The 22,518-nt window shown below is 43.7% G+C and overlaps 1 protein-coding gene across 1 annotated transcript in view; it reads left to right on the forward strand.

Annotated features, from left to right (window-relative positions):
• Positions 1-22,518, forward strand: part of CLSTN2 (calsyntenin 2) — a 640,674-nt gene that overhangs the window by 106,378 nt on the left and 511,778 nt on the right. The window lies entirely within an intron of this gene.

A 22,518-nucleotide genomic window follows, 5' to 3' on the forward strand; every position in this document is an offset into this window, starting at 1 on the left:
TCTCATATTAATTACAATTCTGTACAGTAAAATTCATTGTCCATCTTCTATAAGCCAAGCATTTTACTAGGTGAGTTTACATAGTTTATGACATTGTTTACTAAGTTGCTAAAGCTACAGTGTTTTGAATTCACCTAGTCTGATTCTCCCATGTTTTACACATCAGCCATTTTCAGTAGCTGTACCTTTCTTTTCTCATCTTTTTTGGTGTCTTTCAATGACCCCCTACATATGGCTGAGGCAATTCTCACCCTGAAACAGATGGCACTGCGCTATCCGTGTGCTCTGTAGTTCCTCTTTGCCATTTATCATAGAAACACATCACTAAAGTTTTAGTCAACACTCCTGGGGTGCTAATGTGCAAAGAAAGGAATAGTCTGAATCTGTTCAGGCCAGACAATGCATTGCATAGGTTAGATATAGTCAAATTACTTAACAGAACAGTTACAAGGTGTGTTTATGGAGAGGAGCAGATTCCTCACCCCTGGCAAGCATTCTCATATGCCCTTTCTTTGCTTGGGAGGTGGAGAGAAGAAGGTCAGTATCTAATGTCCCACAGGTGCACATGTTAGTATTCCTCACCAGGTAACTTAATCCTACCTCATCTGAATTCTGCCTGGGGTCTGAATATTTTATTCAGTGCTGATGGCTTTTCCCATTGGTGAAAGGAAAGTCAAGTCTCCAAGCAATTTGAGGAGATTAAAGAAAATAGAACACTTCTTTAGAAATGTGCCTTTACTTCTTATTTAGTTTGAACCCAGTGGAAAGAGAAAAAGAATAAAGTCTTGGCTTGGAGGCTGTTGATAATGCAGCACGAGTGACAGCCCTATTGAAGGGGAGAGGGTATTTTTCATGATTACAAGGTGGAGTGTGTGGATCTGGCTGTTAGGAGGTTCTCGTGGTAAATCTGTCATTTCTGGCATGATGGGAGGATGAGGAAAGAAAATGGGTCTTTGACATCCAACTCATGCTGCAGATGGCAGTGATAAATGAAGGAAATAAGTGCTCTCCAAATCAGACGGCCCGAGTGGAGAAAAGGCACAGTAATAAAGATTGGAGATATCTTTCACTGGAGCTTCTGTGAGCTCTCCCTGCAGTATATTACCTCTTCCATTCATCACGTTAAATCCAGAGAGCAGTGGGAACACATAACTGTTCATTTTTATCATCTTGAGATATACAGTCTGTGATCTTGACTTTAATTAACTGACTCGAAGTAAGTTTATTTAGAGTTGCTTCTCAAGGCCAAATAAAGGAAGGTCACTTGGCCACGTACAGCCAGCTCATGGCTGAGATGGCCAACTGCTCTGCACCAGTGACCATTTGGTGCATGTGCGAAGGTTTTTATTTTATAGATAACAGAGGGGTCAGCAGAAAAGGCTTCTAGGCAGACCCTTGTCTCTCCATGTCCAGGAAGTTGGGAGTAAGAGAACTCAGGTTCACCTTACCAAAGACCTTCACAGAGGACAGTCCCAGAGGAAATGCAGATTCTTCCCTTTATAAATTATGGAGAGGGGTAGGTGGTGGAGGAGGAGAGATGCAGAGCTGGGCCTCTCCATGCCCCCACCTGTCATTTTGGACTTATCTCCTTCCAGCCTTTGTATTCTGTACAAACTCCTTGTAGCTTTGAAAGCCTCCATCTCTCTGGCTTCCATGCTTTGCACATGTTGCTCTTTCTGCCTGAAAGGTGTTGGTCTGCTTTCCGGGCCTCACCGACTCCTATGAAGCTTTAGATGCATATCTGTGTCATTGTGGACCATGAGTGTCGTTGCTTCTCTCAACCCACCAGGCAAGAACCTGCACAGAGGAAGGAAATTGTTTGCCTGGGTCTCTGCTGTGTCTGCAGCAGCCCCTGCAATAGCTTGTACAGACTGGGTGAGACAAACCTTTGTGAGGAGGGAAGAGGGGGCTGAGCTGTCATCGGCCATGATACCTCTCTTCTGCTCCATCTGCATGCCAGCCCTAGTCTTCGTTTGTTTATTTTCATACATAATGGCTGTATAATATATATCTCAGGTTTCTTGACATAGAATTTATCTGCCATACAATTCACCTATTTAAAGAGCATGAGTCAATGGTTTTTAGTATATTCACAGAGCTGTGTAACCATCACCAAAATTTTAGAACATTTTCATCAATGAAACTCCAAACACATTAGCAGTTAATATACATTTAGGTTCATTTGGTTGAGTATTCAGTTTGAAACCAGTAAGAAATCCCTGTACCCATCAGCAGCTTTCCTTTTTCTCCACCAGGCCCCAGCAGCCACTAATCTACTTTATGTTTCTGCTGCACAGTTATCCATATTGAGTATTGCGCATAAATGGAATTAGAAAAAATGTGGGCTTTTGTGTCTGACTTTTTTCACTCAGTACCGTGTTGTCAAGGTTTACCATATTGTGGTGTCTATTAGTACTTTATCCCTTTTTATTTCCAAGTAGTATTTCATTGTATGGATGTACCCCATTTTATTTTTCCATTCATCAGTTGATGGGCCCTAGCCCAGATGCTTAATGACAGCTCTAGTTTCTTTTTTTATTATTATTATTATACTTTAAGTTCTAGGGTACATGTGCACAATGTGCAGGTTTGTTACATATGTATACGCGCGCCATGTTGGTGTGCTGCACCCATTAACTCATCATTTACATTAGGTATATCTCCTAATGCTATCCCTCCCTCCTCCCCCTACACCATGACAGGCCCCGGTGTGTGATGTTCCCCACCCTGTGTCCAAGTGTTCTCATTGTTCAATTTCCACCTATGAGTGAGAACATGTGGTGTTTGGTTTTCTGTCCTTGTGATAGTTTGCTGAGAATGATGGTTTCCAGCTTCATCCATGTCCCTATAAAAGACATGAACTCATCCTTTTTTATGGCTGCATAGTATTCCATAGTGTATATGTGCCACATTTTCTTAATCCAGTCTATCATTGATGGACATTTGGGTTGGTTCCACGTCTTTGCTATTGTGAATAGTGCCATAATAAACATACGAGTGCATGTGTCTTTATAGCAGCATGATTTATAATCCTTTGGGTATATACCCAGTAATGGGATGGCTGGGTCAAATGGTATGTCTAGTTCTAGATCCCTGAGGAATCGCCACACTGTCTTCCACAATGGTTGAACTAGTTTACATTCCCACCAACAGTGTAAAAGTGTTCCTATTTCTCCACATCCTCTCCAGCACCTGTTGTTTCCTGACTTTTTAATGATCGCCATTCTAACTGGTGTGAGATGGTATCTCATTGTGGTTTTGATTTGCATTTCTCTGATGGCCAGTGATGATGAGCATTTTTTCATGTGTCTGTTGGCTGCATAAATGTCTTCTTTTGAGAAGTATCTGTTCATATCCTTTGCCCACATGTTGATGGGGTTGTTTATTTTTTTCTTGTAAATTTGTTTGAGTTCTTTGTAGATTCTGGATATTAGCCCTTTGTCAGATGGGTAGATTGTAAAAAGTTTCTCCCATTCTGTAGGTTGCCTGTTCATTCTGATGGTAGTTTCTTTTGCTATGCAGAAGCTCTTTAGTTTAATTAGATCCCATTTGCCAATTTTGGCTTTTGTTGCCATTGCTTTTGGTGTTTTAGACATTAAGACCTTGCCCATGCCTATGTCCTGAATGGTATTGCCTAGGTTTTCTTCTAGGGTTTTTATGGTTTTAGGTCTAACATTTAAGTATTTAATCCATCTTGAATTAATTTTTATATAAGGTGTAAGGGAGGGATCCAGTTTCAGCTTTCTACATATGGCTAGCCAGTTTTCCCAGCACCATTTATTAAATAGGGAATCCTTTCCCCATTTCTTGTTTTTGTCAGGTTTGTCAAAGATCAGATGGTTGTAGATGTGTGGTATTATTTCTGAGGGCTCTGTTCTGTTCCATTGGTCTATATCTCTGTTTTGGTACCAGTACCATGCTGTTTTGGTTACTATAGCCTTGTAGTGTAGTTTGAAGTCAGGTAGTGTGATGCCTCCAGCTTTATTCTTTTGGTTTAGGATTGTCTTGGCAATGCAGGACCTTTTTTGGTTCCATATGAACTTTACTTAAAGTAGTTTTTTCCAATTCTGTGAAGAAAGTCATTGGTAGCTTGATGGGGATGGCATTGAATCTATAAATTACCTTGGGCAGTATGGCCATTTTCACGATATTGATTCTTCCTATCCATGAGCATGGAATGTTCTTCCATTTGTTTGTGTCCTCTTTTATTTCGTTGAGCAGTGGTTTGTAGTTCTCCTTGAAGAGGTCCTTCATGTCCCTTGTAAGTTGGATTCCTAGGTATTTTATTCTCTTTGAAGCAATTGTGAATGGGAGTTCACTCATGATTTGGCTCTCTGTTTGTCTGTTATTGATGTATAAGAATGCTTGTGATTTTTGCACATTGATTTTGTATCCTGAGACTTTGCTGAAGTTGCTTATCAGCTTAAGGAGATTTTGGGCTGAGACGATGGCGTTTTCTAGATATACAATCATGTCATCTGCAAACAGGGACAATTTAACTTCCTCTTTTCCTAATTGAATACCCTTTATTTCTTTCTCCTGCCTGATTGCCCTGGCCAGAACTTCCAACACTATGTTGAATAGGAGTGGTGAGAGAGGGCATCCCTGTCTTGTGCCAGTTTTCAAAGGGAATGCTTCCAGTTTTTGCCCATTCAGTATGATATTGGCTGTGGGTTTGTCATAAATAGCTCTTATTATTTTGAGATACGTCCCATCAATACCTAATTTATTGAGAGTTTTTAGCATGAATGGCTGTTGAATTTTGTCGAAGGCCTTTTCTGCATCTATTGAGATAATCATGTGGTTTTTGTCGTTGGTTCTGTTTATATGCTGGATTAAGTTTATTGATTTGCATATGTTGAACCAGCCTTGCATCCCAGGGATGAAGCCCACTTGATCATGGTGGATAAGCTTTTTGATGTGCTGCTGGATTCGGTTTGCCAGTATTTTATTGAGGATTTTTGCACCGATGTTCATCAGGGATATTGGTCTAAAATTCTCTATTTTTCTTGTGTCTCTGCCAGGCTTTGGTATCAGGATGATGCTGGCCTCATAAAATGAGTTAGGGAGGATTCACTGTTTTCTATTGATTGGAATAGTTTCGGAAGGAATGGTACCAGCTCCTCCTTGTACCTCTGGTAGAATTCGGCTGTGAATCCGTCTGGTCCTGGACTTTTTTTGGTTGTTAGGCTATTAATTATTGCCTCAGTTTCAGAGCCTGTTATTGGTCTATTCAGGGATTCAAGTTCTTCCTGGTTTAGTCTTGGGAGGGTGTATGTGTCCAGGAATTTATCCATTCCTTCTAGATTTTCTAGTTTATTTGCATGGAGGTACCATTCTCTGATGGTAGTCTGTATTTCTGTGGGATCGGTGGTAGTCTCCCCTTTATCATTTTTTGTTGCGTCTATTTGATTCTTCTCTCTTTTCTTCTTTATTAGTCTTGCTAGAGGTCTATCAATTTTGTTGATCTTTTCAAAAAAACCAGCTCCTGGATTCATTGATTTTTTGAAGGGTTTTTTGTATCTCTATCTCCTTCAGTTGTGCTCTGATCTTAGTTATTTCTTGTCTTCTGCTAGCTTTTGAATGTGTTTGCTCTTGCTTCTCTAGTTCTTTTGATTGTGATGTTAGGGTGTCAATTTTAGATCTTTCCTGCTTTCTCTTGTGGGCATTTAATGCTATAAATTTCCCTCTACACGCCGCTTTAAATGTGTCCCAGAGATTCTGGTATGTTGTGTCTTTGTTCTCATGGGTTTCAAAGAACATCTTTATTTCTGCCTTCATTTCGTTATGTACCCAGTAGTCATTCAAGAGCAGGTTGTTCAGTTTCCATGCAGTTGAGCGGTTTTGATTGAGTTTCTTAATCCTGAGTTCTAGTTTGATTGCACTGTGGTCTGAGAGACAGTTTGTTATAATTTCTATTCTTTTACATTTGCTGATGAGTGCTTTACTTCCAACTACGTGGTCAGTTTTGGAATAAGTGTGATGTGGTGCTGAGAAGAATGTATATTCTGTTGATTAGGGTGGAGAGTTCTGTAGATGTCTATTAGGTCCGCTTTGTGCAGAGCTGCGTTCAATTCCTGGATATCCTTGTTAACTTTCTGTCTTGTTGATCTAATATTGACAGTGGGGTGTTAAAGTCTCCCATTATTATTGTGTGGGAGTCTAAGTCTCTTTGTAGGTCTCTAAGGACTTGCTTTATGAATCTGGGTGCTCCTGTATTGGGTGCATATATATTTAGGATAGTTAGCTCTTCTTGTTGACTTGATCCCTTTACCATTATGTAATGGCCTTCTTTGTCTCTTTTGATCTTTGTTGGTTTAAAGTCTGTTTTATCAGAGACTAGGATTGCAACCCCTGCCTTTTTTTGTTTTCCATTTGCTTGGTAGATCTTCCTCCATCCCTTTTTTTGAGCCTGTGTGTGTCTCTGCACGTGAGATGGGTCTCCTGAATACAGTACACTGATAGGTCTTGACTCTTTATCCAATTTGCCAGTCTGTGTCTTTTAATTGGAGCATTTAGCCCATTTACATTTAAGGTTAATATTGTCATGTGTGAATTTGATCCTGTCATTATGATGTTAGCTGGTTATTTTGCTCGTTAGTTGATGCAGTTCCTTCCTAGCATCGATGGTCTTTACAATTTGGCATGTTTTTGCAGTGGCTGGTACCGGTTGTTCCTTTCCATGTTTAGGGCTTCCTTCAGGAGCTCTTGTAGGGCAGGCCTGGTGGTGATAAAATCTCTCAGCATTTGCTTGTCTATAAAGGATTTTATTTCTCCTTCACTTATGAAGCTTAGTTTGGACAGCTCTGGTTTCATCTTCTCTAGGAGGCATCCCTGGCTTACCTCTGTCAAAGAATTGTGGAAATTCTCTTTCTTTGCTCCACATTTGAGTGAAGTGCCTGACATTTCTGCATCCCTGCCACTTTGTAGCATCCTGGATTGGTGTTGCCTGCTTCCAACTGTCCCTCTAGGGGATTTTTGAACATTTGCCTACCACGTATATTATCATTGATATTGAGAGATCAATAAAATGAAGAAAAAGTCAAGAATATTTAGCAAACATCCATGTTGCTTCCACCAAGATTGCTAGCATTGTGTCACATATTCTTCAAGTTACTTCCTCTTCCTTTAAAAATAAAAAAGATATTAAAACCTTTAGTAAATTTATGTGCCTTACAAAGGGGCCACACATCAATCTGAGCTATATTCCTTTCTCTTCTCTTTCTGCTTCACTTTCCATGGGAAACACCACCTTGTAGTCAATTTTGTATATCTTTACAGAGTAAATACATATAGTAATAAGAAATCCTAATAGTAATATATGAGTACATTTTAGTTTCCCACAAATGATACACAACATATATATGGCCTTACAACTTTCTTTTTCATTCATCCATGTGTCTTAACTATCTGTGTTGGTATATAAAGTTTATTGTTTCTAACTGCCATATAATATGCTATCTGTGCTTTTTATTTACATAATATTTTATTTTAACTTATAATGTAAATTAATTTAGGAAGGAAACTCTACGTGTCTTAGTTCATTTTCTGTTGCTTATAATAGAATTCCTGAAACTGGTTAATTTATAAAGAAGGGAATTTATTTCTTACAGTTATAGAAGCTGAGAAGCCCAAGGTTGAGGGGTCACATCTGGTAAGGATCTTCTCACTGGTGGGGACTCTCTGTGGAGTCCCCAGGTAGTGCAGGGCATCCTGTGGTGACGAGGCTGAGCGTGCTAGCTCAGGTCTCTCTTCCTCTTCTTGTAAAGCCACCACTCCTGTTCCCACCATAACCCATTAGTTCGTTAACACATTAATCCATTACTCTATGAATTGGGCTCTGCCCTTATGACCCAATCACCTTTTAAAGGCCTCACCTCTCAATGCTGCCACAATGGAGATTAATTTTCAACATGAGTTTTGAAGTGGCCAAGTAGTCAAACCATAGCAATACGTTAACACTATAAATGGGAAATGATCATTACTTGCCTTAAATAATGACACAAGGAAATAAATGCATGGCTATTAAAAATATGAAATATTAAAAAATGACCAGAAGAATATTGTTCCCATATGACTGAGGAGAGAAAGGAGGAGGAAGGAATATGGCTGAAAATTGTGATCAAAATGGGCATAAATTTATCTAAAATGTTGTCATTACTTATTTAAATGGAAGCTGATATTTCTTGCCTTAAATATTAATATGAGAAAAATGTTTTAAATGCATGGCTATTAAAATTAGAACAATCTCTAGTGTAAACCCTACTGTCAAATTATATACCACAGTTGTGCATGGACCATATCTTGGGAAATACAGCCTAGGTCATAGTTGAATGAGTGGATGAATAAAGATCTCCAGTGAGATTTCTGGCACTAGCCAACAACTGGTGGTGGGCTGTACTGAGATTCAGATTTCCTTAAGTCCTGCCTACATACTGAATGACTCTCAGAGTTGACCACCTTCTTGCTAACAGCAATGGTAGCTGACCCAAAGTAGTGCTTGCTCCTCGGGGGCCAGGCATTGTCCACATTCTTTATACACATTAATTTAGACCTCACAACAGCCCTATTGGGTAGATATTCTTACTATCATCACCATTTTACAAATAAAGAAACTGAGGCAAAGAGAGATTAGATAGATTGCCTAGGGTCATATAGCTAGAGAGTAGAAGAGCTGGGTGTGACCTGGGGCAGGTAATGTCGGCTTCCTTATTGGGGGGAGTGGGGGGCAGTGGGCCTGTGTTAAAAGCCTCAGGGCAAGCTGGAGAACGACCCTGTAAATTCCAGGTGCACTTGTACTGAGGCCACAGACCTCCAGCTGCCACAGTTGATCCCACCAGGCCCACCACACCGAGAGGGAAAGACCAAACTCAAATCCTGCCCATGCCTCCAGCTCTCCCAGACTCTCACTTCCTGTTCTCCAGTCCCTGCTGCTTCACGACCTCCATTCCCTCCGGATTTGACCGGCGGCACTGCTCTAGGTGGCCCCAGTGAGCACCTGTTTGTGCTGGTCTTTGCACACCCCCTCCCCCAATCTCTTGGAGGAGGCCCATGCAGGCAGCACTGGCTGGAACTTGAGTTTGAGCCAGAGAAACAATTGAAGGGACTGGGCAAGCATGGGGAGTTAATTCTATCTAAGGCACAGACGGCATCTCCACTGAGGATACACTGACCAGCATCCCTGAAGAGGGCCAGCTCTGGAGTGGAATAAATCACCTTTACGTCTTTCCCCTTTGGGTGGCCTCTGACTGACTTCTTCGTCTTCCTGAAAGCTGTTGCCAAGGAAATCCTGAAATTTAACAGTAAAATCAAGAAAACCATCTTTTAAGGAGAGTTTTTCTAACCCCAGTTGCAGAAAATCAAAGTGTGATAAACAGTATTAGTCTCCCTTCTTAAACCACCAATTATAATGTTTAGATTAGAAATATTATTTCCAGAATGAGGGAACAGAACCAGCCATTTATTAAATGCTTATTAGGGACTACACATTTTACCCAGGCCATCTTTATTTTCGCTTCTCAGCCTCCCTGAGGGGGGACTATTACCTCCAGTACTGGGGATGACACACATGAGCAATGAGGCCAGGTGGGGTTGTCCATAGACACCTTCTGCATAGAGAGTGCCTAAGCTGGGCCATGATCTGTCTGGCTCAAAAGTTTCCTTTTGACCACATTGCTTCAAGAGACACACATCAGGATCCCAGTGGCTGAACATGAACTTAACAGGGTCACGGGAAGGAGAGGCGAGCTCTGCCCCAGCACAAGACCTCAAGACAGTGGTGATCCCAGTGACCCCTCAAAAGGTGATCGCAGTGTGGAGCCCTTAGCTAGCATATCTCCTTTTATTCTAATCAAAATCATGGAAGCTTGTTTTATCCTGTCTTGTCCCTCCAGATCTCTTCTCTACTTTCTCTATTCTGTTTTGGGCCCCAGGATCCTGACCTCTGACGACTTGCTTCATCTGAGTTCACCTTCTGTCTTGCTTCTGGCTGGGTTTAACCAAAGGAAGGTACCTGGATTAGCTACCAGGGTCTTGATTTCTTTATTGATAAAATCTGTGTAACAGCAGTCCCTATCTCAGAGTATCAAGGATTACATGAGTTAATCTGTAGAAACTGCTTACACAGTGCCTGGCACACAGTATATTCTCAGCTTGTTATTGCTATTATTTTTTCAACCATACATTAGATAATCTTGAGCAAATCCACAAAGCTTTTTGAGTCTCTGTTTCTCACCTGGGAACAGGGGTCAACGCCATCTCTCCAAGCCTGCTGTGTGAGTTGAGCAGGAAACAAAAGCCCGCTCAGAGCAGGTGATGAGAGACCATTGGAGAAAGGATGTTTACTATGTTGAGCCATATGAAATCACTACTATTTGAGCTACACACACGGCAATTTCACATAGTTCAGAGGTGTAGCAATGTTAAGGGATACCAGAAAGGGATAGTGAAATATTCAGGGCTAGCATCATGGAAGCCATGACCATCCCCAGGCTGAAGGAGAAGTGGAAAGAGAGTTACCAGGAGCAGTTAGTGGGCCTGCCCAAGAGCTGCAGCTGTAGGAGTGAGGCCAGCCCATAGGAATTGTGACCCTCTGTTGAAGAACAGGGGACCAAACTGGGACCCAGCAGAGAGGAAGTCAGAGGAACAAATACTCTAACCTCTTGTTCCTCCTGCCCTTCAGTTTTTTGCTGTTTTGTCAAACCCAGCCAGACAAGGAGAGGGAGCTTGGATGAAGCAGTCCATAGAGGTCAGCCTCCCAGGGCACAGAAGAGAGAAGGGTAGTGGAGGATGGATCTGGAAGGGCAAGATGGGAAAATAGCAAGTTCACATGCTTTTGGTTCAGACAAAAGGAGATATTCTACAGGGTGCAGTGCTGGGTCTGGTGCTGAGTGGGTGCCTCCTTGCTATTTTTATTGTTACTGTTGGGGTTTTGAAGGCTAAACGGGTAAACAAGGATGGAAGGTTTCAATACAAAGAAAGAAACACAGCTTTTGAACAACAAAAGAACACACAAAGGGCACATTTGGGGGCTGTCCTGGATTGAACACAGCATCTAACATTCCCTGGCTGGGCCCGGGGGCTGGCCTGCCCACTCCCTCTCCCCTGCCCATCCTTGGGGCCTCCCTCAGCTCCAAGGGAACAGGAAACAGGGCTTCCAATGCCCATTCACAGCTCAGGCTTTGCTGATCGTGTGAACAGCTTCAAGGTCTTTGGTAGAACTGGGGTTTAAACAGCAAATTGCATCAGAGAGAGGCTGTCTGGAGAAGCCATCAATCTTGTGGGATGTGTAATTTGCAAAAGTTTGCAGACCTTCAGGACTGTTTCTGATAAATGAGAAACAATCAGACTTGGGTAAAATATTACAGACTTTTATGGAGCCCATTAAAATCATTGCTGAAACCCTTCCTGCCTTCAGTCCGTTCCCGTTCCATCCTCAGCATGGTCGCTGCACATCTTCCTAAACATCTCTCTCCTTATTCTTACCCCGCCTGCACCCTTCTTGCACTCTGCTGAACAGGCAAAAGGATAGGGAGGAGTAATAGTGCCGTCTGCTGGCTGCAAGGGCCCAGGAGGAGGGATTATTCACACGCGTGTTTCTCCATCTGTTGTCTCATTCTACTCCCTGTGAGGACTGTGTTGTTACTTCCAGAGAACAGTGGTTCTTAACCGGGCTACATCTGGAATCACCTGGGAAGCCTCAAAACACTATTAAGGCTGGGTTCCATATCATTCATATCAGAGATGGTGGTGTCATTGGTCTGGAATGTGGCTTGGATTCTGGGATTGTTGTAAAATCCCTGCAGGTGATTTCAATATGCAGCCACAAAGCACTACACCTTAGAGCAGGGACATGGAAACCACCTGGAGGGGCTGGCAAAACAGTCACGTGGCCCCCACCCCACAGTTGCTGATGCAGGTGATCTGGGGCAGAGCCTGAGAATCTTGCATTTTAAGAAGTTTGCAGGGCAGGCTGAGCTGCTGGTCTGGGAACGCCACTTTGAGAACCATGGCCTTAGTGAAAGCGAAGACTCAGATAGTTTAAGTGACTTGTTTGAGATCAATTGGTCCAGAGTGGATGTAGAATTGAAATCTGTTTATCTTTCTCCAGGCCTGGCTGGCTGAGTCTGTGCAGTGGGCTCTTCTTTTCTCAAAATATTTCTGTTATTATTTATTTATTTATATTTTGAGACAGAGTCTCGCTCTGTCGCCCAGGCTGGAGTGTAATGGCATGATCTCAGCTCACTGCAACCTCCACCTCCTGGGTTCAAGTGATTCTTCTGCCTCAGCCTCCCGAGTAGCTGGGACTACAGGTGCACGCCACCAAAACCAGCTAATTTTTGTATTTTTAGTATGACAGGGTTTTACCATATTGGCCAGGCTGGCCTCTAACTCCTGACCTAGTGATCCACCTGCCTCGGCCTCCCAAAGTGCTGGGATTACAGGCATAAGCCACCGCGCCTGGCCAATATTTCTGTTATTAAATGATCCCAGGGTCCACACCTTCTCCCCACCCGATGCTAGGTTTATTCTCATAGGCCTTTGTTTACCAGACTTGCTGGATCATAACCCTGGGGGAAGGCAGGAAAGGAGCACTTGCTTAAAATATTTATTTGTAGCCAGCTGTGTCTCCCACCACCACAAAGTCGGATTGGAAATGCCCCCTGAGATAAGAGTTGGCCTCTCTGAGCTTCTCTTTTGAAGCGTAGCCCTTTCATTCTTCTCCTCAGAAAACCAACTCTGCCCAGCTGATATGTGAAAAAACTCATTTTTGACATGGGCTCTGGAGCCCAACAAACCTGGGTTCCAAGCAAGCATGCCTATTCACAGGCTGTGTGGTCTTGGGCACATTACCTAACCTTCCTGAGCCTTCCTTCTCTGGCAGCCCCACATGTATATAGTGAGGATTTAATAGCAAACCTTGGGTGTGGTTGCAGCACATTGTTTCTCCCCCATGCAGGGCAGAAGCAGGCTGTTTGTAGGGACAGACACAGATCTCATCAAGACAGCACAGCCAACCACGAGCCTGCAGGGGTGAGCACAGAGCCCTTCTCTGGATGGCGCTGGCAGTCAGGCCTCCCATGCATCCCTTTGGGCTCCCTGTCATTCTCGGGTGAGGGAGGACATGAAGCCTGAACACAAGCATCCTCCTGCCTGAGGGCCACTCCTCATAGTCAGCAGCCTCTGCTGAGCTCCTGCCATCCTCTGGACTCTGGATGGGAGGTAATTTCACGCTTCTGGCTCTTCACACCCTGGTGATGAATGTGTGTAAGTGACCTTGGCCCCTTCAGCCACCACCAGCACACAGGATGATGTAATTGAATTTGTATACACCATAAATTTTATTAGAGGAAAGCAATCTAGTTCCAATTCTGGTTCTCCGGAGTTACTGGATTGTGTCTGAGGATAAACTCGCTGGTCAGCTGGGTGGGGACAGAGGTCAGAGTCACAGCTACTGTCTCACTAGCTTTCATTGGGCATGATTAACAAAAGTGTACAGCAGCTGCAAAGGCACCAGATGCAGCGTGGTGGTGAGTGTTAAGAGAAGGGATGTGTGTGGAGGACTGCCCAGGAGCCAGCTCGCAACAGGAGCTCAACTGACAAGAATTTACTTTTGCTTTTCACGTTTGACTTCCCCATTCCCTCATCTCCCTCCTCTCTCTCTTATTTCTGTCTTCTCTTCCTTCTCCAAAGATCTGCCTTCATTCCTGCCCCCTGAGCTGTGAGGCTTTGGTGAAGCTACTAGCTCACCTTCATAAGCCTGTTTCATTATGTGTGAAATGGAATCAATAACACCTATCTCAGGGGGTTATTGTGGAGATGGAGTGAGATGGGTGATGTGAAGTGATTGGCATATAGTCAGGCATCAACACATGTAAGGAACCTTTTTCACTGAAGCCCCTTTTGGTGTTTGAATGACTTGTCTGTAGGCACATGTTTGCCAGTTGCCATCTCTGAGTTAGACTCGGGCCCAATACAAGAGGGTCATCACAGCTGGTCCTCGGGCAGCTACCATCTGGCAGGGAAATCCTGGCATGCACAGATGTTTAACTCTCACAGAGCAAGCAGTGAGTGACCAAAGACAAGGGGCTGGTGGTGACCAAAGGTACTATGGAGCTCGTGGGAGGGGGAGGTTCTTGGTCAGGGAAGACTTTCTGGAGGAGGTGAGCTTGAACTAGGACTTCAAGAATGGGTCACATTTGGGGAGGGTGGAGAATAGCAAGGAGGCTGGGCATTTATCAAGTACCTTCCTGAAGCCCAGAATCTTATACTGTCATTTTTAAGATGCGTTTGCTTAACCCTAAGTAACAGGCACTTTTTTTCTCCCTTTGATAGTTGCTGAAACCTCAATGATAGTGCCATTCTAGCAGCACCAGGTTGAAAAGAAATGCTCAAAGCTGTCCATATGCAGATATCTGTGAAAAAAAAAATGTGAACTATTTTGTAGCATTGAAGGTAAATAATTTGTCCAAGACCACGCGGTCAGTAAGGGGTGGAGATGACTTGTAAACCTAGATCTATCTGGCCACAGGCTTTGCTTATAGCCACCCACATACCCACTGACTTATACACTCTCCTGCTTCCCATTTCTGCCAGGGACCCTTACCTGCTAGCCAGGTGAGGAGACAAGATCTTCACCTTTTGACTAATAGAATGCAGTGGGCCATGTATAGGACAAGCCACTGCATGTGAGTTTGTAGGGGGTGTATGTGATCATAGACAAATTCATTAGAGGAGGTCAACCAGAGTCTGTTGACTACTTTTAACTGTTTATCAAAGGTAGACTTTTTGGGGTAGGAAAAAGGAGAAGGGAGTTTGGGAGAAAAACTTAAAGCTGATGTCATAAGAGGCACTATGCCTATTGGATTCTGTAGCAACAAAGGTCCCTCTCCCTCATTTTGGTAATGGGGACAAGGTCCCCCAAATTTGATTTCCACCCAACTTCTCAGAAACCTGACTATTTATGGAATACACCTGGGATATGCCTGCAGGCTTATATATTGTTGTTTCTGAACTTGACAGGAAAATTGGCTTTGATTTTGTTGAAGGTTTTCTGTTTTATTAATGTTGGATTTTCCTTCTAGATAGGAAAGCAGCTCAGTGATGTGTAAAACTTTCATTTTCATCTCTCTTTTTCTCCTCAGAATTTCATTCCATTTCATCACCTGCTGCTTCCTGTCTAAGACTTTCCAGAGATGGATGGCAGTGTCCAGAAACCATTTTCTTACTCTGCTTATCTTGTTTGCTTAAACTCTGGCCTGGAGGGGCCTACCTTTCCCTTGAGGAAGCCTAGGATTTTCACCTGATTTTGAGCCACCACCACACAGCAAACACCTTATGTTTATCTTTCCAGATTGCAGCATTTAAGCAGATATTTGGAGGTAGAAAAGAACATGTGTTCTTGGGAGAAAGCTTGTTGGAAGAAGTGCTTAGATTTCAAAACCACATGGCTGTTTTTACATTCGAGTTTTGCCACTCATTAGCTGCGAGACCAAGGACAGGTTAACCAACCTGCGGGTTAACAAACCAAGGCGTAAACCTTGGTTTCTGTACATGCAAAAAGGAAATAACAATGCTTGCCTTACAGGGTTGTGGTGGGGATTAAAACAATAAAACTAAAGCGTTCAGCGTAGTACCTACTGTGAAGTAGGTGCTCAGTAAATGTTTCCTTTTTCCTTCTGTCTCCTTGAACAACAACAACAAAAACCCAAGTGTGCTCTGGTTTAGCACTAATCTTAGAAAGGCGCTAACAGGTAGGAGGAAACATCTCATTTTCAGAGCCTAGTTAATCAGTCTCCCAGTCCCAGTCTGGCACAATAATGTGTAAAAGAAGAAAGGAGCAGAGCCTTAGATCAAAGGATATTAGAGCCTGAGTGGGAATATAAGATGCATCTACACGAAAGAGCTGGATGCCCATCAGGCTGGCCCATTGAGATTGAAGTACACAATGGCACTCATCATTGATATAAAGAGAAGGTCTTGGAGGAGGCTGGATTGGAGAGTACCAAGAGCTTTGTGGTACTTGGTACCAATACCACAAAAGGATGGGAGAGGGGGCCTGCTCTGGAGGGGGCATTTGAGGAAGAAAGACAGTTTGTTCGCTGGGAAGCCCAGGCCACATTGGAGAAGTCATGTCAGGGAGGCAGCAGAGTATGGAATGAACACTGAAGTGAGTGGCTAGAGGGAGCTCTCGTGGATGGCTGATTAAGGAAATGACATCATTCAATGATGTAACCTCAGCACCTAGCACAGTGCCTGGTACACAGTAGGTACACAATAAATAGTTACTGGCTAGATGAATGCCTGTTTGGATGTCAAGGACTCTACCAAGTATCTCCCCTCCTGCCAACCCCCACTCTGGGTTAGGTGACCTCCCATCTGTGCCCACAGGGCTCCAGGTGTACTTCTCTGTCATAAACCATGCCCCACTGGGATGGCCTTGTCTGTTTCTGGCCTGTGACCTCCATTTGACTTCCGTCTTTCTGAGGACAGGACTGAACTCTGTATCCTCAGCCTGGGTGGGGAGCCTGGCTTATGGAACACGTGGGTTAGGTTAATGGCCAAAACATGAACTGAAGAATAGGGAGCAGCTCCCAGATAGGAACTGAGAAAGAGTAGAGAGGAAGTTTGCAAAATTCAGAGGCCCTTCAGGGCTACAAATTACACTCTCTAATTACAGTGTAATTGTGGGCACCTACAGTTGTGGACCTAAACTCAACTAAGTTGACAGTAGGTCATATTTGGAGAAATTCAGGCTGTTTAGTAACAAGATATTTGTGAAAAAAAAAATGAACTATTTTGTAGCATTGAACAAGGCTAGGTTCCTTGAATAGCACCTTGGAAATCATTTACTTAAATGCTATCATTTTATGGATACTGAAAGTGTGACATCAGTGCCCAAGATTACATGGCTTAAACTTAGAGGGTAGGGTGAGACCCAGAATCCTGACTTGTGAATCTCCCTTGCTAGAGTTTCCTGCCTCATGCCAGAGCCTCCTCCTGCACAGGGATTTCTCACACCCTCCCCATCCTGCAGCTTCAATAGGGATTTTCCCGGGACATACTGGCTGCTCTTCTCCATAGTAGGCATTTTTCCATGAAGCAAGTGTCATTATGCCCATGCACAGATGAAGAAACTGAGGCCATGCATATGGAGGAAGCAAACCAATACACATCCAAAGCAATGCACATCCAATGACATGGATGATCCAAAGCCACTCAGCTGTAACTGCTGGAGCTGAGACTTGAGCCCAGTGCTCCTAACCCCTGCATTAGTGCCATTCTACTGATGCCAGGTTGAAAAGAAGCTGTACACATGCAGAAGATACTTTTGGGAGCCTTTGCAATAGCAGATGTTTTATAGCTGAGCAGATCAAGCTGGGAAGAAATGGGCGCTTTTCATAGCCATCTCTCTGCACTTGTTGGCCTTCCCTGACAGTAGCAACGTTCTTCATTCTTAGATCCCTTTCATCACTAAGGGGATGCCACTAAACTGAATTTCTTAGCATGGAAATGTTACATTCCAGGGATTGATTTTCCTGCATAGTATTTCTAGAAAAGTTAATCGCCTCATTAGTCATATTTACATTTTATTTTAATTGCATCCTCGAGAGCAAACGTATTCATTTTTTTCCTACGTTATAGTTCTCTCTTTAACAACCCCTTAATAAAGCAGAGACGAGATCAGAGCACATGAAGAGCACTTTGCTTTCTTAAAATATGCCACCTCCCAAAAATGTAGGGCCCAATTATCACTGCGGCTATAAGCTAATTATCAGATACAAAATATGGATCACAACCAATTATCAGAATCTGACCTTATTTCCAAGTCATAGATTCCTATAAACTAGGTTAACATTAGAGATTTAAGCAGGAACTCAAGAACTGCAGTAACCCATGGAAATGAATGTTTATATTTCTAACAAATGGCTAAGGCAAGAGATGATTTTCTGAGGCTTATGTCTGGTGAAATTTTCCAGAAGTTCACGCTCTGCAAGGCCTTATTAGTAGAACATGGATGATGAAAGGTCCATTTCATTAGTAACCTGAAACCTTCTATTTGGAGATAAAGATGACTGCTTCCATTTTAAAAAAAAATTTCCAAAACTAAACACTCAGGCATGCTGTCTACAGAGTTCTATGCTAGGTGAAGTGAACGGTTGTGAGACGACTAAGCCAGTATACCTGCCCTCAAGGGGTCAAATCAGGTAGGTGGAAATAAGATGTGTTCCTAAATCCCAGGCAGCAGAGCACTGAAATTCCGTGTGGGTAGCTGTGGGTGAAATTCTCAAGGGAAAGCCCTCATCTGGCCTAGTAATATTGGAACTGGGCTTTGATAGGTCACCAGGATCTCATTAGGATTTTATTAATGATGGAGGAAGCATCATGGATGGAAGACATGGAATGAGATGTTGAAAGGGAGGTGGACAGATGCATTGTATGTTAAAGGAATTTAGGAAGAGTAATAGAATTTGCATGCCTGGAGCGGAGATCTTCATGGTGAAAGCTTGAGCTGGTTAAGTCTAGGAAGGGGGTGATATCTTTGGGAAGAGCTCTCAATTGTTTGTTTTCCTGGGAAGGAAAGGTCTATAACTTTTGTCATCTATTCAAAAGGGCCAATGATTACCCCAAAAGTTTAGACCTACTCTCCTGGTGAACAGTTTTTGTGAACTAAGCATTGTAGAACAGAGGGAGATATGCAACATTTTGTGCTGGACTGACTCTGGGGGGCCTTGAAGGCCAGAGTTAAATGTCTAGACACTACTGGGACCCATGACAAAAAAAAAAAAAGAAAAGGTCAGGTGGGGTCCAAGACAGAATGAAGGTGAGAGGGGCTAGGTGGGAATTGGGTGGTGTCCTGCGAAAGGCAGGAAAGCCAGAGGGAGGCTGCTGTGTTTCCAGGAGGAGGGGGAGGGCCCTGACCAGTGGGGAGCAGAGACAGAGAAGACCCAAGAAGCCATGGAGGATAAGAAGCTATGGAGGATAAGGTGAAAAAGTTTGGCACCCGATTAGCAGAAGTTAGGCATGTAAAGACCCATGGCAGTAGTATGTGATGTTGGGGTGTGGGCTCTGGCATCAGATTCCCTGGGTTCAAGCCCCAGTTCCACTGCGTCCTGCATGTGCAATCTGGGGAAATGTACCTAACCTCACTGTGCCTTGGTTTCCTTAGCTAACATACTAGCTCTTGCCTCAGAGTTTTGTGGGAAAGGGTTAAGTGAGCAAATGCACAAAAACTACCTGGAACCACCCATGATAAGTGTCCTAAGAGTGTTAGCTCTGATTCCCAGATGGCTGACAACTCCAGAGGGGCAGGGCTTTGTGCACTGCTGCCCCCCAGGGCCTGGAACTGTGCTGGGAACACAAGAGGGACTCCATAAATGTGTGTTCAATGTGGAATGGGTGGCTCAGGGTGATGTGCCAGGGAATTAAGACACAGGTGTGTTCTTGATGGAGCTAAAAGTGCTGATGAGCAGGAGACCAAAGAGAGTTACATGGAGAGGGTTCTGGGGGGCCATCAGACCTGCTCAGTCTTCCCCTCAAGCCTTCCTGTCAAGCCCTCACTCAACCATCAGCTTGCTCAGTCCTCTTGGTGGCCCCCTCTGAGGATGGCAGGGTGGATATAATTATCCTTACTTTTCAGATGAGAGGATGAGGTCAGGGCAGTGAAGAAGCTTGCCCTATTAAGACACCCACTTGGAAGCAGCTGAAGTGAGCCTACTCCCAGGCACTGATGGTCTCTTCCCCATTCAGGCTGAACCTGCAACCTTTCTGCTTTCCAAAATTGCAATGGGAGGTATTTGTCTATTAAGAAGAAATGTCCAGGGAAAGTATTTTAAATAACAAAAAATAAGGGCTCTTAGTTATAAAGAAAGACCTCATTCAAGACATTAATGGTTTTGCTTAATGATGGAGTTAAGAATAACATCCTAATACACCGATCTGGGGAGGAACTGGCATAATACCCTAGCCCTTCCACTGACCATGTCTGTGGCAATTGATGAATTGTTTAATCTCTCTGGGCCTCAGTTTCCTCATCTGTAAAATGATATAATAAATCTTCTTCATGTGCTGTTAGGGGAATTAAATAAGATGTTTGTAAATAACTCAGCGAGGTTCCTGGCATATAGGAAGAGTTCAACACAAGTTTGCCATCATTTTCTTGCATCGTTATGCCTTTGTTCTTATAGCCTGGCACTGAGAGAATAATATATGTACCGTTGTGAAAGCTGAAAGACTGGTTCTCCAGATGGTAGGAGAGTAAACTCGGTGGGGAGGGTTGGTGTGATATCAGTAGGGAAGAAAGCTCATGGAGTAGGGGCTGGGGGTCACGGGAGGAAGACTGCCTATGACTCTTACTATAGCTGCCTCACTGCCAACTTGACGGCTTGATGAGGAGCTGCTTTAATACGATCCCCAAAGTCCTCTTGGAAATGAACTCCACAAGGGTAAGGGTGGGCTTGACTTTCCAAGGTAAGTGAAATGTGCAGATTCCAGGAAATCCCTGGTCCTCAGGGGTAGGCCCCAGCTCTGACACTTCCTGGCTGTCTGAGTGTCCTGGCCCTCGGCAATGGGAAGGCCAATGGATGATTGTCATCAGAGCCCAGTGGATACCTGGCTCAGGGGAGGTGCTTCACTTCTGACTGTTAGAGCCAGCCCTGTAATGTCTGGGCCCATCACCAATAGGGCTGCCTGATGTGGCATCTAGAGTAACAAGGCCTGCGGTTGACCTGATGGGTAACTGGTGTTAACCACAGTGGTGGGCAACACAGGGACCCTTTTGTGCTTTGTACACATAGATACTGAGTTCAGGATCTGATTTTCGTGGGTGTGCTATTTCTTTTATTCCTTCATCATTTCCTGACCATCTCTTCGGGTCAGATCTTGTGCCAAGCCAAGCAAATCCAGAGAAGGATGAATTTCTGCCTTCAGTGAGTTTGCAGCCTGGAGAGGGAGACAGAGGAGTTAACGATCAGGACCAGACATAGGGTCAGAGCGCTGGCAGAGGGAAGCCCTGAGCAGAGGGGCATAAGAGAAGATATTACTTACTCAGCCTAGGGGCCAGAAAGCAAGATTCCTCAAGGCTTTTCTGATTTCTCCTAAGCTGCCAATATTTCAGTTTTCTCAATTCACATGGAAATACTAATGTTGGTCATTTTCTCAAAGTGAGCTTTTCTGAATCAACTTCTATTTTGCAACCAATGTGGTAGGTAAACCATCAGGGGAGAGGAATTAAAGGGCAGGCAGATAAATGGATGTGAATGGACACATTTCATTTATCTGGAGCATTAGTTGGTTTCTAACATAAGTCCATTTAGACCCCATGCTCTATAACACTGTGTAAATGAGAAGAAAAGCTAAATCAAACAGCCCAGTACTGCAGTCTCAATTTGCCCACCCCTTTCCTACATCCCTGACTTTCTAGGAAGAGGATCTCTCTGGGTTGCCCTAGGAGACCTCATGGCTGTGGATTTCACACAGGAAGCTGGCTTACACTTCACCCCACCAGCCCTGCTTCTTTCCAGGTTTAGGGCAGTTGCTCTGCTATAGTGGGAGGTGGAAGTCCCCTGCACCATTCTCCTCTGGCCTGGAGTCCCCTCCAAGAATACGATAGGAGTTACTTTCCTATCATAACTCCTGCCGGGCTCTAAACCAAAGATAACTTTGCCTCTCTGAGAAATTCCACCTACATTGTTGCAGTTTACCCAGGGCAGGACACAGTTGCATTCTGCACCAAGGCAGATGGAAAATCTTGCCATGGCCTGAAAGGATCATGCTGTTTCTTGTCATAGTGCCTTTGCATGTGCTGCTTTCTATGCTTGGAATTCTTTTTACTTCCACACTTCTTCAAGAGTTAGCTAAAAGGTCAATTCTTCTAGGTGCTACAGAAGCCTGTGCTCGATTCTCCTGATACTGATCACACAGTATTTAAAATGGCTGTTTTTGCAGAAGCTTCCTTTTATAGACTGAAAGCTCCTGTCTGCCAATAGTCTGCAAGCTGTAGGAGTGGCTAACCAATTATTATTATAGTTAGTATTAATATTAATAGTGGTAGTGGTAAAGGACTGTAGAGAAGTAATTTCAGGTGAGAGCTAAGCATGAATGAAATGCATCAAGTATGCAGGGAAGGCCAGGAGAGTGGTGGGTCCATGCCATAGAGTCCCGGGTACTCAGTTTGCAAACTACTGGTCATGATGATGTCAGTCCTCCCTAAACATGTGAACATCCTCTTCTGAGAAGCACCTCTTTCTGGTTCCAAGTTTTCAATCTCAGCAAGTCTCAGGTAGCAGGAAAAAGAACCATACTCCACATTGAGGGGTCCCTATTCTACAGTCAGCCATGCCCACCCTCATGAGATATTATATTGAGGTATTCTATTATCTTCCTGAGCTGCTCAATACAATTATGAAGAACACATGTGTGTGATGTGGGTTTTAAGTGCAAAGAGAAGTAAAGCCTCCTCACCCTTTTGTGTGGCTGCTAAAGAATCATTTAATCTATTACCCAGTTCCATGTGAGCAG

The sequence above is a fragment of the Pan paniscus genome, chromosome 2 (genome assembly GCF_029289425.2).
Source record: "Pan paniscus chromosome 2, NHGRI_mPanPan1-v2.0_pri, whole genome shotgun sequence".
Taxonomy (NCBI): Eukaryota; Metazoa; Chordata; class Mammalia; order Primates; family Hominidae; genus Pan; species Pan paniscus.